Raw genomic sequence first — 15027 nt, forward strand, 5'->3', positions numbered from 1 at the left:
TTGGATTTAAATTACCACCGAGGTGGTAATGTGGAAAATCTCGTTGAGAGATAAAGGACGTGTTTGGCTAGCAGGGTGAAATCCCTCGGTTAAGGGATGTGCGTGCCGGGTTCTCTTATGGAGAATTGTTGTTTTGTGCCTATGTGCGATATAGGTGGTTCTTGCTCGATTGTGTTGGCGTTGTGTACGCGTACGTATGGTGATGGTTAGTGGTATCCGTTAGGATTCACTATGGTGTAGCAGTGCGTGATGTTACACTACTCGTTGATCGAGGCCAAAAGAGCGTGTGTTGATGGTTAGTGTATTCCGTTAGGATGCACTATGGTGTAACAGTGCGCGATGTTACACTACTCGTCGTGATGGAGGCCAAAAGAGCGTGTGTGATAGGAGTAGTGTTATATCGGCATGGTATAACATTATCGGGAAATGCGAGTACCGGTGGGAAATGCGAGTACCATTCCTGTGTTGAGATTGTGGATCGCGTGTGTTTGTGGATTCACGATGACGCGTGTAGTTCGGTCATCTTATTGTGGAAGTGAGTCGCGTGTAGTTCGGATTCACAAATGACTCGTGTGGTTTCTGTCATTGTATTGAGGAGTGAGTCTCGTGTAGTTCGAATTCACAAATGACTCATGTAGTTCGGTCATTCCTCCGGGATAGTGAGTCACGTGTAGTTCGGATTCACTAAGGCGCGTGTAGTTCGGCCAATCCCGATTGTTGTTGTGGTGAAGGTAGTGAGTCACGTGTAGTTCGGATTCACTAAGGCGCGTGTGTTTTCGGCTAGCCTTCGTGTTGTGTGATCTGTCAGTTGTTTTATACACCGATGGTGGGGTCGTAAGGACTGTGATGTTTGAACTATCGGTTGTTTTATACGCCGATGGCGGGGTCGTGAGGACCATGTTGTATGATCAGTGAGGCGATAGCCGTGTTTCTCTCACGTGTTGTTATGGGTGTGACGATAGTCGATTTTGTATACCTTGAGATTAACGTTACCATAGTCGTTTTGGGCTTTATCGGTCTTAACCGTTTGTTAGGATGTTACGGTAGTTGCGTATTGGTCGTATTGCGCACTACAAGGGATGTTTAGTGATTGGTGTTATCCGTAAGGATTCGTTTGGTTCGGTCTTCATCGTTTCGGGTTGTTGACCTTAGGTTGAGACTTGGTTATTTTTAGCGTCGTACTCGGTAAGGGTATGCTATGGAATTGATATCTCGATACGAGATTGGTTTAGTTTTCCCGATGTGAGGGATTGAGTTAGTGCTAGTGCTCGGAATTATGGAATTTGATAAATCGCGGGTGACGATTTAGTTGTTAAGGGTAACTCTTTGAGAAGAATTGTCTAAGGGATCGTTGTAGACTTCGGTTGTTGCGTGTATTGTACGTCTCGGGATGCGAGCAAGTGTGTGACTTGTCATTGGATTAACCTCCGAGTTAGTGAAATTGTGGTAGAAGATGGTTTGAAACGCATGTTCGAGGACCATTGAGTGTGGGTCCGTTTGGGTTTGTGACTAGGATCACGAGGACGTGATCGAATTTAAGTGGGGGAGAGTTGTAACACCCCATTTTTCTCCGTACATGATATATAGGTGTATTGTGTAGGTACGACTAGAGTTTGAAGGATTTGAGACGTGTTCGGGTGTTAAAGTCTTGTACGCGGTCAGGTCGAGTTTTGGGTCGCGGCGCGACAAACGAGGCCGCGGCGCGGCATTCTATTGAAATTTAGATCAGAAGTTAGTTATAAAATGATCCCAGACTTAGTCAAATGTCGCAGCGCGACATTTAAGGCCGCGGCGCGGCATACTGCACGAACTGGCACCAGATTCTTGTAATTTTAAATGAAATTCAAGGGCAATTTGGTCTTTTCGCTTTTGAGCCAGATTTGAGGATTTAACCTCATCCATTCATTTCATTTCTTATTTTCTTTTCCTTTTTCTTTCATTTTCTCCCAAGAAACTCAAATACCCCAAGTGATTCAAGTGGGATTTTGGAAAGGAAGAAGCGGGTTTTGATCTTTGGCGTAGTTGACAAGTTTGTTCTAGTCGTTCTTAGCTACACGGTGATACTAGTGGTACTTTCCATTGACGAGTTGCGGATTCTTGGAAGCATTCTTCAAGGCGACAAGGTGAGTGTTAATATCCTATATGCATATGTATGTGTAGGATGGGCGCGGGTCGGGTGAAGGGGTTCTCGGTTATAGAGCTCACTTCTCGTATAGGTGGAATTGTTGGACTTGTGTATAGGTCCAATTGACACGGTTGTGCATTTTGGTTGACCACGTTGGCGAGGTGCACACTTTGTGTGTACGTTATCACATGGGCGTGTGATGTGGACTTATATAACCCCAATGACGAAGGGTTAATATAGTGAGTGGAATGATTATACATGTGTGTATATAATGTATTTACTTGTACGAGGTTCGATGTGGGTTTAAGTTCGGGTGATCGATACCACATCGGGTCAATATATGATATGGGTTTAAAGTTCAGGCGTTCGATACCATGTCATATAGGTGTGTGTGTGTGGGCGTGTAGTGTGGGTTAAAGTTCGGGCGTTCGATACCACATTACACGTGACGGGTGAGTTTTAAGTTCGGGCGATCGATACCACCCAGGGGTTAGTGATATATTTCGTTGTACACTAACGGTTGTTGAGAACACCGATGGGAAATTCGAAGTAACATTCCCTTGTACTTGGTTAACCATGTTTATTGCGTTGTAAGCGTAAGCATTTTATGTTATTCGAGTTATATATATATATATATATATATATATATATATATATATATATATATATATATATATATATATATATATATATATATATATATATATATATATATATATATATATATATATTGTATACGTATAACGTTGTTTTGTCGTGATATAGCTAACCCTCCGGGTGTAGTTTATTGGAATTGTTCACATCGTTGTTGGTGAACTTGTATTTTGTGGATGTATCTTTAGCTCATTGCTTAGTGATCTTACGGTATGCTTAGACTAGCTTGCCTTTATGCTTGGATGCCCCGATATGCGGTATTTGGATATTTGTGTGGCGTGTCCATTTTATGCATATATATGTATGTAGTATATTCTCACTCACTAAGCGTTAGCTTACCCTCTCGTTGTTGATATTTTTATAGGTTCGCATGCTCGGCGGCTCGGGTAAGCTTGGGGATTAGAGATCTTGGCTAGGTTGCTTAGAAGATCTTGTTTTTGTATTCGATTAGGATTTGGGTAGCGTAGTTTCAAATCAACATGCTCGGTTTTGTTGGAAACTAAACTAGTCGGGTCGTGTATGTCCGTTTGAAAAATTAACTAATGTATTAAATGTTTTAAGGTTTATTGAACCTTCTATTGTATTAAAGATGTTTATGGAAACACAATTGGGACCTAAAGTATTATTTAACGCGTATTAAAAGAAAAAATTTTATGGGCCGGTTTTAATACGGGTTGGGTTGTTTCACTAATACTAATAATGAAGATAATAATAATATTAATGAGAAAAAAAAATATAATTAAGGATATCAATAAAAATTATACTAATAATAATAACATTGATAAAAGTAATAAAAATAATAAAAACGATAATTGTTAGTAATCTTGTTAATAATGATAATAGTATGTATTTTGATAAAGATAATAATAATAATAATAACTATAAAAATGACAAATGATAATAATAATAATAAATGGTATTATTATTATTATTACTTTTTTTTATAATAATAATGATTGATAATTATAATAACCCAATAATAATAACTAATAATATTTAAATTACAACTACGTTATAATTTTAATTATTCTTATATTAGTATTTATAACTTTATATATATACACACACATTCATTTACAATTAATTGTTCGTGAATCATCGGAATGGTCAAAGGTCAAATGTAATTGAATTCATGAACATAGTTCAAAATTTTAAGACTCAACCTTTACAAACTTTGCTTATCGCGTCGAAACCATATAAAGATTAGGTTTAAATTTGGTCGAAAATTGCCGGGTCGTCACAGGGCAGAGGGGGGCGGGCGCCCCCAGTGAATTTTTTTTTCAGTGTAAAAATTTTGGGTTTTTCGACTTCCCCCGGTGGATTTTTTTTTTTTGCCCCCAAAATCTTCAAATTTTACCTCAAATTCTCCAACTTTTGCCCCAAAATCTTCAAATTTTGTCCAAAAAAATTGCTACGGTTTAAAAAAAAAAATTTGCCCCCGATGAAAAAAATCATAGTTTCGCCTCTGGTCATGGTTGGGATTGGTCTTACAATAACTTCGTTAATAGTTCAAAAGTGTAATATGATTTATTCAGCTTCCGAAAAACTATAAACGAAATACTTTCGTAATCACTTTCACTTGTATTAAAATTGATGTGTTGATATGATACTCATCATTTTACTATTTATATTTTGAAAATCATGTAGTAATTAATAATTAATTTACACGATTAAAATTTATAAAATTCCTATTATAAAGTACTATATATTTATTTATATTTTGGATGAAATCAAATGTTTCTCAATGATAAATTTCACAAATGATACAATATTTATAGAATACAAAACTGAAACCCTAATGCTAAAACACTAACGGGCCGAGCCCGTCTATACACTTGGGCTTATCCAAATACATATATACATACAATCTAATACGCCCCCGCAGTTGGAACGGGAGTTAGAGAACGGACGTTCAAGCTGGACTTGAAATCTGTAAATAACTGTGCAGGGAGTCCCTTAGTAAAAATATCAGTATACTGAGGAGTAGTAGGGACGTGAAGAACACGAACATCGCCCGTAGCGACCTTATCACGCACAAAATGTATGTCGATCTCAATGTGTTTTGTGCGTTGATGTTGTACTGGGTTGGTAGAGAGGTAAACCGCACTCACATTATCACAATAAATCAAGGTAGCGTGAGAGAGCGGTGAGTGAAGTTCGCGAAGTAAGTTGCGTATCCAGCATGTCTCGGCAACAGCATTAGCAACTGCCCGATATTCAGCTTCGGTACTCGAACAAGATACGGTGGCCTGTCTTTTAGAAGACCAAGATAGAATATTATCATCAAGGAATACGCAATACCCAGAAGTAGAGCGACGAGTATCAGGACAACCTCCCCAATCTGCATCAGAGTAGGCAATGAGTTTCGTAGTGGAGGAAGGAAAAATTTGAAGCCCATTATCAACTGTCCCACGAACATAACGCAACACGCGTTTAAGAGCACCGAAGTGAGGTTCTCTTGGGTCATGCATGAACAAACACAACTGTTGAACAGCATACGTAATGTAAGGTCGAGTAAATGTCAAATATTGAAGTGCACCAGCCAAACTACGATATAGAGTGGGATTCGTGACTGGAGGCCCGTCAGGTCCAAGTTTGGACTTTGTATCAACAGGAGTGCTGCAGGGCTTACAATTAGACATATCAGCCCTATCCAAAATATCAAGTGCATATTTTCGTTGAGACAGAAACATGCCCTGTGTAGTACGAGTAGCAGATATCCCCAAAAAATAATTAAGCGGTCCAAGATCAGTCATGGCAAATTCCTTGCCAAGAGAAATTATAATCTTTTGTAAAAGAGAGTTGGACGAAGCAGTAAGAACAATATCATCCACATATAACAATAAATAAGCAGTATGGGTCCCATGTCGGTAAATAAACAATGATGAATCACAACGGCTATGTTGAAAACCAACACGAAGAGCATACTGAGCAAACCTATGAAACCAAGCGCGAGGAGCATGTTTGAGACCATATAATGATTTGCGAAGATGACATACAAAACCTGGTTTTGTTGGATCATGAAACCCTGGTGGCTGATGCATGTAGACGGTATCTGTAAGATCACCGTATAAAAAGGCGTTCTTGACATCTAGCTGATGAATCGGCCAATGTCGAGAAACAGATAGGCTAAGCACAGCCCAAATAGTTGCTGGTTTTACCACCGGACTAAAAGTCTCACCACAATCAATACCAGGTCGTTGGCTTTTTCCATTAGCCACCAAACGAGCTTTGTACCTGTCTAAAGTGCCATCAGAGTGTAACTTACGTTTAAACAACCACATAGATCTCACAATATTAACACCCGAAGGTCTCGGAACCAGAACCCAAGTACCATTTTTAATTAAAGCATTATATTCATCAATCATTGCTTGTTTCCTGTTAGGGTCGGAAAGGGCCTGGATGTGAGATTTAGGAATATCAGGTGGGGTATTAACATTTAAGTTTAAGCGAGAGATGGGTTTGTGAATTCCAGTTTTGGCATGGGTGAGCATTGGGTGTTGATTGTGGATTGCTGGAGTGGGGGTGGTCGAACCAGTCGAGGAAGGGTGAACAGAGGTCGAAGCATCAGGAGTAACTGAAGTATCGATAGAAGAAAGATCAGGGTTGGCGGAAGCAGGAACCGAAGTAGTAGTAGTAGTAGTAGTAGTAGTAGTAGGTGGGATGCTAGGGTTTTCGGTGTGGTGGTGGAGTGGGTGAGGTTGGAACTCACCGGGAATATCGAGAAACGAGTAAGAGGGAGAGGAGTTTGGTTGCATAGAACCAAATGGAAATATAGTCTCATCAAAGGTGACATGGCGAGAAATAATGATCTTTTTGGTTTCAAGATCAAGACACCGATACCCACGATGATTGTATGGGTAGCCAAGGAAGATGCATGGGCTGGAACGTTTGGCGAGTTTGTGAGGTGTTGGAATATGTGGATAACACAAGCATCTGAAGACACGAAGATGAGAAAATTTAGGGTTTTTGTTGAAAAGCTTAGTAAATGGTATATCATTTGAGATAGAACTGGAGGGAAGAATGTTAAGAAGGTGTGTGGCCATGTGAAGTGCCTCAACCCAATATACAGGAGGAAGGTGAGCATGAAAGAGAAGAGAGCAAATACTATTATTAATTGTGCGGATCATCCGTTCCGCCATACCATTTTGTTGGGAGGTATGCGGACATGAGAAACGAAATTCAATGCCATGGGTAGCAAAGAGGTCATGGAAGGAGGCATTATCGTATTCACCCCCGTTATCACATTGGAGGGCTTTAATTGTGGTATTGAATTGATTTTTAATATATGCTTGAAAGTTTAAGAATTTGGAAACGGCGTCAGATTTCTTGCGAAGAGGGTATATCCACAAAAAATGTGTAAAGTGGTCTAACAATAACATGTAATATTTGAAACCACCTACACTAACAATGGGGGATGTCCATAGATCAGAATGTATTATTTCAAAGGGTTTTGAAACAACAGAAGTAGAACGAGAGAACGGTAATTTAATATGTTTTCCTAATTGACACGCATGACATAAGATTTTAACGGGTGGTTTCTTACAATTAAAGAAACCACGAGAAACTAAAGTACGTAAGATATGATCGCCCGGGTGTCCCAAGCGATTGTACCAAAGAGGTTGACTCGATGTAAGTAAAGCAATGTTGGATATGTTCGAAGAGGTGACGGGGTAAAGGTCACCATCACTATCACATCGAAGGAGAGTATGTCTGGTTCGAGCATCCTTTACAGAGAAACCAAATTCGTCAAATTCAATAGTGGATTTGTTATCTTTATTAAATTGTTTGACAGAAATTAGATTTTTCACAATGTTGGGTGTAACAAGGATATTATGTAGGTGTAGGGGTCGGTAGGGATTGGGTAATGTGGCGTTTCCGGATGGTAATACCGGTATGGTGGAACCGTCACCAACAATAACTGATGGTATAATCCTTTTATTAAAAACAGTGTCGAGTTTACCTGAGTCAGAGGCTAGATGAGTAGAGGCCCCTATATCCATGTACCACTTGTCATCACCCAAGTTTTGACGCACACACGTACTAAAAACTTGCGAATAAGGCTGCTGAATATTGCCATTGGACCTAAGAGCCTGCTGAGATGGACTAATTAATTGTTTTTGACTCTGAAAAAATGATGGATATTGCCTCGAAGGATGGAAGGCCCAAGGTGAACAATAAGTTTCTTGAATACAAAGATTACTCCCTCTAAAATAATTGTCGGTACAATCATTCTGTCTGTAGGATGTTTGGTCCATTAAAAAGTGATAACAATAGAGATTTATTCACTTGGAAAGTGTAACATCCCGCCTTTTTCCGTTTACTTTTCCGTTTAATGATTTAAATTCCATTATATGTTTATGACATCCCTCGTTAATACGCGTTTTAAAAATATCTCGTTTAGGAAATTCCAGCACCCGAATGAAACTAGAGGGACCAAACTTGCCAAAGTGCCAAACCTTTGACTAGGTCAAAGGTCAACACTCCATCTCCTCCATTCACTTTATCAATTTCTTTTCTCTTTTCTTTTAACACTTTCAAACTATCTCTAAAACTCCATCTCCAAGAATCATCATCTAAATTCGTTCAAGAAAGCTTCAATCAAAACAAATTACATATTTGAACTCCTTGCGACTTCCTCTTCGATTCCATACCGATTACATCTCATTTGGGTAACTTTCTAAAATCACTAGATTTTGTGTTCGTGGTGTTTTTAACTTATAAAGTTGTTATTTAGGGTCTATGGCTCAAGTCTAACATGAATATATGATTTATATGTTCGATCTTGTTATTTTTGATAACTAGCATGAACTTGAAAGTTTGGTATGTTTGATTGATGATTTGGTTGCTTAAATGTTGTTAAATGTTATAAATGCATGTATTAAATGTGCTCCTAACATCGCTAGCTTCAATTTGATGTGTAGGTTGTTTTAGAAAACTTCATAAACTTGATTAGTAATTTTGGTAAATTTGGGTTAGGGTTTGATGAACTTGAAATGAACTTTTGATGTATTGAATGCCATAAATTGTTGTTAGTAAGTAGTTAGTTGTATTGTATGCTTGATTACCTACGAAACGGCGCGTTATATGGATGCATTTATTTTCCGAATCCTATTTTGTGCATTTATGAACTTGAGCATTTATGGTGAGCATTAATTGAGCATTAAATGTTGGAAAGTCTGTTATTGCAAATGATGTTTTTGGTTGGTGAAATGTATTTAGTTGTGTTCTTTGTCAAATTACCTTTCTAACGATATAAGATACGAGTTCTAAGTGTTTACGGTTTGTGTTTTATGTTTGTTTGAATTTTGGTTTGAGACTTAGAAAACTGAAACTGGCCAGGTACCAGCTCGCGTGTAATGCCGCGGCGTGGCCAGCCTTTGTCGCGGCGCGACATAAGGCGTGTCCAGCTTCTGACCACCTTGTCCAATATACGAAAAATGTTTGGCACGCTATGGACCTCCGATTCACATGAGACTTGTTCTAACATGCTTATATATGAATAAAAACCTCAGAAAATAGTTCAGGACCCGACCCGAACGTGTTGACTTTTTCGTTGACTTTGACCGACCAAAGTTTGACTTTTTGTCAAACTTAACCAAATGATTATGCAATCTTTCTAACTTGTTTCTATACTTGTATCTTGCACGAAACTTGGACAATTTGATTCACATGCTACATAATCGAGTCGTAACGAGCCATAGGACTAACTGAACATCTTTGACCTATCGTGTTTACCGTTATTGATACGACCTATTTGTTTAGGTCAAGACTAGCATTGTTCTTTGTACACGTTACTTGTTGAAGTACTTATTACTCGTGTACACAAGGTGAGATCATAGTCCCATCTTTCAAACAACTTTTATGCTTTAAACTATGGGATGAGAAACATATACGTATCATACTTTTACACTTTGAACACAAGTACGAAAACGAACATTCCACGTACGGGTTTGAACAAAAATCCTCAATTCAATTATCATTAGTTACACTTGCAGGGTGTAAACGTGAACTTATATTATGTGATCACATGGGCTTGACGAGCCTCATTCGGACGGTTCACTACCGTTAGCGGATGAAATATATTTTCGGGTCTAGTGTATGTTCTAACACTACGCAAAGGGTGCAAAACAGTTAAGTTTGATAATTGGGTGCCCGCGAAACAAATAACAACTTTGGAATGCAAATGATTTTGATAATCATATTATATTAAATCTTGTGGTTCAAATGCAACGTTTACTAAAACACCTATGATTTCACCAACGTTTTCGTTGACAGTTTTTCTATATGTTTTCTCAGGTCCTTGAGCGCTACTTGATACATGCTTCCGCACTCTTTTTGATACTTGCTTGGATGTCGAGTATACATGCATAGTTGGAGCGTCTTTTGACAACTTTTAAATTGTGTCGCATAGGTTTCATTCGTACGTTAAACTTTGTAATGTAACTAGTCTTTGAACTACTTTTGTAGACTTAAAACATCCTTTTACTTATGAAATGAATGCGAAATATTTTGGTCAAACGTCATGTTAAAGACTTATGACCACGTAACGGGACCTAAGTAGTCGGTGCCGTCAAACATGATTTGGTCGGGTCGCTACAAATGGTATCAGAGCGTTGGTTGTAGGGATTTAGAGTTCATTGGTGTCAACCCCGAGTCATAGGGTACATTAGTGAGTCTAGATTACAACCGGCATATAGACTTGAAGTAGGAATTACTTGACTACTTGTGCATTATACTCGAACTCTTCTATCATATCTGATTCTTATTCAACCTTAATCTCACGTTACTTGATTTAATTGACGCGCCACCTTGACTATATGAAATGATGTTGAATGCACATATGAATCAGGGTAATATAATTTTCGGGATTATATTACGGTGACTCATATGAACGTTCCGACATTGTGGCATAAAGAATTTAAGGCGAGTCAAGGAAAATTTTTCTCTCTATCCTTATTCCATATCATGATTAGTATTATTGAAAATACTAATCAACGGTATTCTTGTGTTTTGAAGGAACAATGCCTCCTCATCGTGTGCCACGCCATGAGACTCCCGAACAAGCTCTACAACGAATGATAGCCACCGCCGTGGATGCGGCCATGGCCGGTCACTCCTCCAACAACAACAATAACAACAACCACAACAACAACAACAATCAAGGGGCCGGTAACTCAAGCGAAGGGTGCTCCTATAAAGCTTTCATGGGGTGCAAACCTCATACTTTTGATGGGACCGGGGGACCGGTTGTACTCACTCGATGGTTCGAACAAACGGAAGCCGTTTTTAGCATAAGCGGTTGTCGGGATCAAGATAAAGTCAAATATTCCACCCACACCTTTGCCGGTATCGCCCTCATGTGGTGGAACACATATGTACAATCGGTGGGTACCGATGAAGCTCACGCCCTCTCTTGGGCCGATTTAAGGGAAAGGTTAATCGTCGAATTTTTCCCTCGTGAAGAAACCCGAAAGCTCGAACATGAGCTAAGAACTTTAAAGGCGGTCGGAAACGATCTCAAGGCCTACAATCAACGATTCGCCGAGCTATCCTTGATGTGTCCCAACCTCATGAACCCCGAATCTCAAAGGGTTGAACTCTATATGGATGGTCTTACAAAGAGCAATAAACAAGGAGTGATGTCATCCAAACCCGCTAACCTACAACAAGCCTTAAACATGGCCCGCCAATTGATCGAAACGGTTGACGAAATCGTAGTTCTGGCACCTAAGGCCGAGGATAAATCGGGTGGCAACAAAAGAAAATGGGAAGCCCCCCAATCAAGCAACAACTACAACAACAATTTCACCAAAAAGCCTTTCACCTCCGACGCCAAGAAAAGTTATGGCGGAAATAAACCCTTTTGCAACAAATGCCACAAACACCACTATGGTGAATGTAGCAATCTATTTTGCCACTGGTGCCAAAGGGGTGGTCATGTGGCCAACGATTGTAGAAGTGCCGCCCCCGTCACTCAAAAAGTGCCCAATGCACCAAAACCGGGTACTTGTTATGAATGTGGCCAAACGGGTCATTTTAGAAATGCATGTTCGAAGAAGAAAGCCAACCCCAACACACGCGGCCGAGCTTTCAACATCAACACCGAGGAAGCCCGAGATGACAATGAATTAGTCACGGCTACGTTTCTCCTCAACAACACTTATGTTACTTGTTTATTCGATTCGGGTGCCGATAAGAGTTTTGTATCCAAGACTTTGACTCATTCTTTTAGCACTCCACCATTTCCACTAGATACCACTTATACCATTGAAGTGGCCAACGGGAAACTATTGAGTGCCGACACATATTACCGGGGGTGTACGTTAAATATTTTGGGTAAGGAGTTTGAAATTGACTTGATACCCATGGAACTAGGGAGCTTTGATGTAATAATCGGTATGAATTGGCTAGCCAAAACGAAATCTCACATCCTTTGTGATCTTAACGCAATCCGGATTCCTATCGAGAACGGCGAACCTTTGATCGTCTATGGCGATAAGAGTTGCACCGGACTCAACCTCGTTTCATGCATTAAAGTTAGAAAACTACTCCGTAAGGGTTGTTTTACGATCCTTGCTCACGTTAAGAAAGTCGAGTCCGATGAGAAGCACATCGATGATGTGCCAATTGTTAGTGACTATTCCGATGTATTTCGCGACGAATTTCCGGGTCTTCCACCTCATCGGCCGGTTGAATTCTAAATTGATCTTATTCCGGGAGCTGCACCCGTAGCATGTGCACTATATAGACTCGCCCCATCCGAAATGCAAGAATTGCAAAGTCAAATCCAAGAACTACTTGATCGTGGTTTTATCCAACCTAGCCATTCACCTTGGGGCGCTCCGATTTTGTTTGTTAAAATGAAAGACGGATCCCTACAAATGTGCATTGATTATTGTGAACTAAGCAAATTGACGGTTAAAAACCGATATCCTCTTCCTCGCATCGATGACCTCTTTGATCAACTACAAGGGTCTTGTGTATATTCGAAAATCGATCTCCGCTCGGGTTATCATCAATTAAAGGTTAAAGGGGAAGATGTCTCCAAAACCGCTTTCCGAACTCGTTATGGTAGTTATGAATTCCTTGTCATGCCATTTGGTCTCACTAACGCACCAGCGGTGTTCATGGATCTTATGAACCGCGTGTGCAAACCGTATCTTGACAAATTCGTTATCGTGTTCATCGATGATATTTTGGTTTATTCTAAAAGCGAAGAAGAACACGAGGAACATCTCCGACTTGTGCTTGAACTCTTAAGACAAGAACGACTCTATGCCAAATTCTCCAAGTGTGAATTTTGGTTGAAGGAAGTTCAATTTCTTGGTCATGTTGTAAGTGATCAAGGTATTAAAGTCGATCCATCAAAAATCGAAGCCAATAGTAAATGGGAGACTCCTACTACTCCTACTCACATTCGTCAATTTTTGGGTCTTACCAGATACTATCGTAGATTCATCAAAGATTTTTCTTTGGTTGCTCGTCCTCTAACCGCGTTAAATCATAAGGGAAGAAAATTCATTTGGGCAACCGAACAAGAATCCGCATTTCAAATCTTGAAAATGAAGCTAACCACCGCTCCTATCTTGTCACTTCCCGAAGGCAACGATGATTTTGTTGTGTATTGCGACTCCTCGAAACATGGTTTTGGGTGTGTGTTGATGCAACGAACGAAAGTCATTTCTTATGCTTCTCGACAACTCAAAATTCATGAACAAAACTACACGACACATGATCTCGAACTCGGAGCCGTTGTCTTCGCACTTAAAATGTGGAGACACTATATTTATGGAACCAAAAGTACCATCTTCACCGATCACAAAAGTCTACAACACATCTTCGACCAAAAGCAACTAAACATGAGACAACGAAGGTGGATTGAAATCTTAAACGACTATGATTGTGAGCTTCATTACCATCCCGGGAAGGCAAACGTAGTAGCCGATGCCTTAAGTCGTAAAGAAAGAGCGGTGCCTCTTCGTGTCCAAGCCTTAAACATCACCATCCACACCAACCTTAATAGCCAAATTCGGGTAGCCCAAGATGAGGCTCTCAAGGATGAAAACGTTTCACACGAGCTCTTGAACATTCTCGTCTCTCGATTCGAAATTAGGGAGACCGGACTCTGATATTTCGCCGGAAGGATTTGGGTGCCTAGATATGGGGACCTACGAAGCCTTATTTTAGATGAAGCCCATAAGTCACGATACTCGATTCACCCCGGTGCTAATAAGATGTACCACGACCTTAAAGAACAATATTGGTGGCCGAACATCAAAAGGGACGTAGCTACTTATGTTGCCAAGTGTTTGACATGTTCCAAAGTCAAAGCCGAACACCAAAGACCGTCCGGGTTACTTCAACAACCCGAAATCCCGCAATGGAAGTGGGAAAGAATAACGATGGACTTCATCACCAAGTTACCAAAGACAACGGGCGGCTATTATACCATTTGGGTTATTGTTGACCGTCTCACCAAATCCGCACACTTTCTCGCTATGAAAGAAACCGACAAAATGGAGAAACTTGCACAACTTTACATCAAGGAGATCGTAGCCCGACACGGTGTACCTTTATCGATTATCTCCGACCGAGATGGCCGTTTTGTTTCTAGATTTTGGCGTACCTTGCAAGAAGCGTTGGGAACGCGTTTAGACATGAGCACCGCATATCACCCTCAAACCGATGGACAAAGCGAACGCATAATTCAAACCTTGGAGGACATGTTACGAGCTTGCCTGGTTGATTTTGGAAAAGCTTGGGACAAGCACTTACCTCTTGCCGAGTTCTCTTACAACAATAGTTACCACGCGAGTATTAAAGCCGCACCTTTTGAAGCGCTATATGGCCGAAAATGTCATTCACCTCTTTGTTGGGCCGAGGTAGGCGACGTGCAAATCACCGGACCCGAACTCATTCACGAAACCACCGATAAGATCGTACAAATCCGAGATAGGCTTCGGACGGCCCGGAGTCGTCAAAAGTGCTATACCTACAAAAGACACAACGACCTAGAATTTCAAGTCGGTGATCGTGTATTGTTAAAAGTCGCGCCTTGGAAAGGTGTAATCCGTTTTGGGAAACGCGGGAAGCTAAATCCAAGGTATATTGGTCCTTTCGAAATCTTGGAGCGTATTGGAACCGTTGCTTATCGTTTAGATCTTCCACCTCAATTGAGCTCCGTTCATCCTACCTTCCATGTGTCTAACTTGAAAAAGTGTCTTGCTAAACACGATATCTTCATC

The sequence above is a fragment of the Rutidosis leptorrhynchoides genome, chromosome 9 (genome assembly GCF_046630445.1).
Source record: "Rutidosis leptorrhynchoides isolate AG116_Rl617_1_P2 chromosome 9, CSIRO_AGI_Rlap_v1, whole genome shotgun sequence".
Classification (NCBI taxonomy): domain Eukaryota; kingdom Viridiplantae; phylum Streptophyta; class Magnoliopsida; order Asterales; family Asteraceae; genus Rutidosis; species Rutidosis leptorrhynchoides.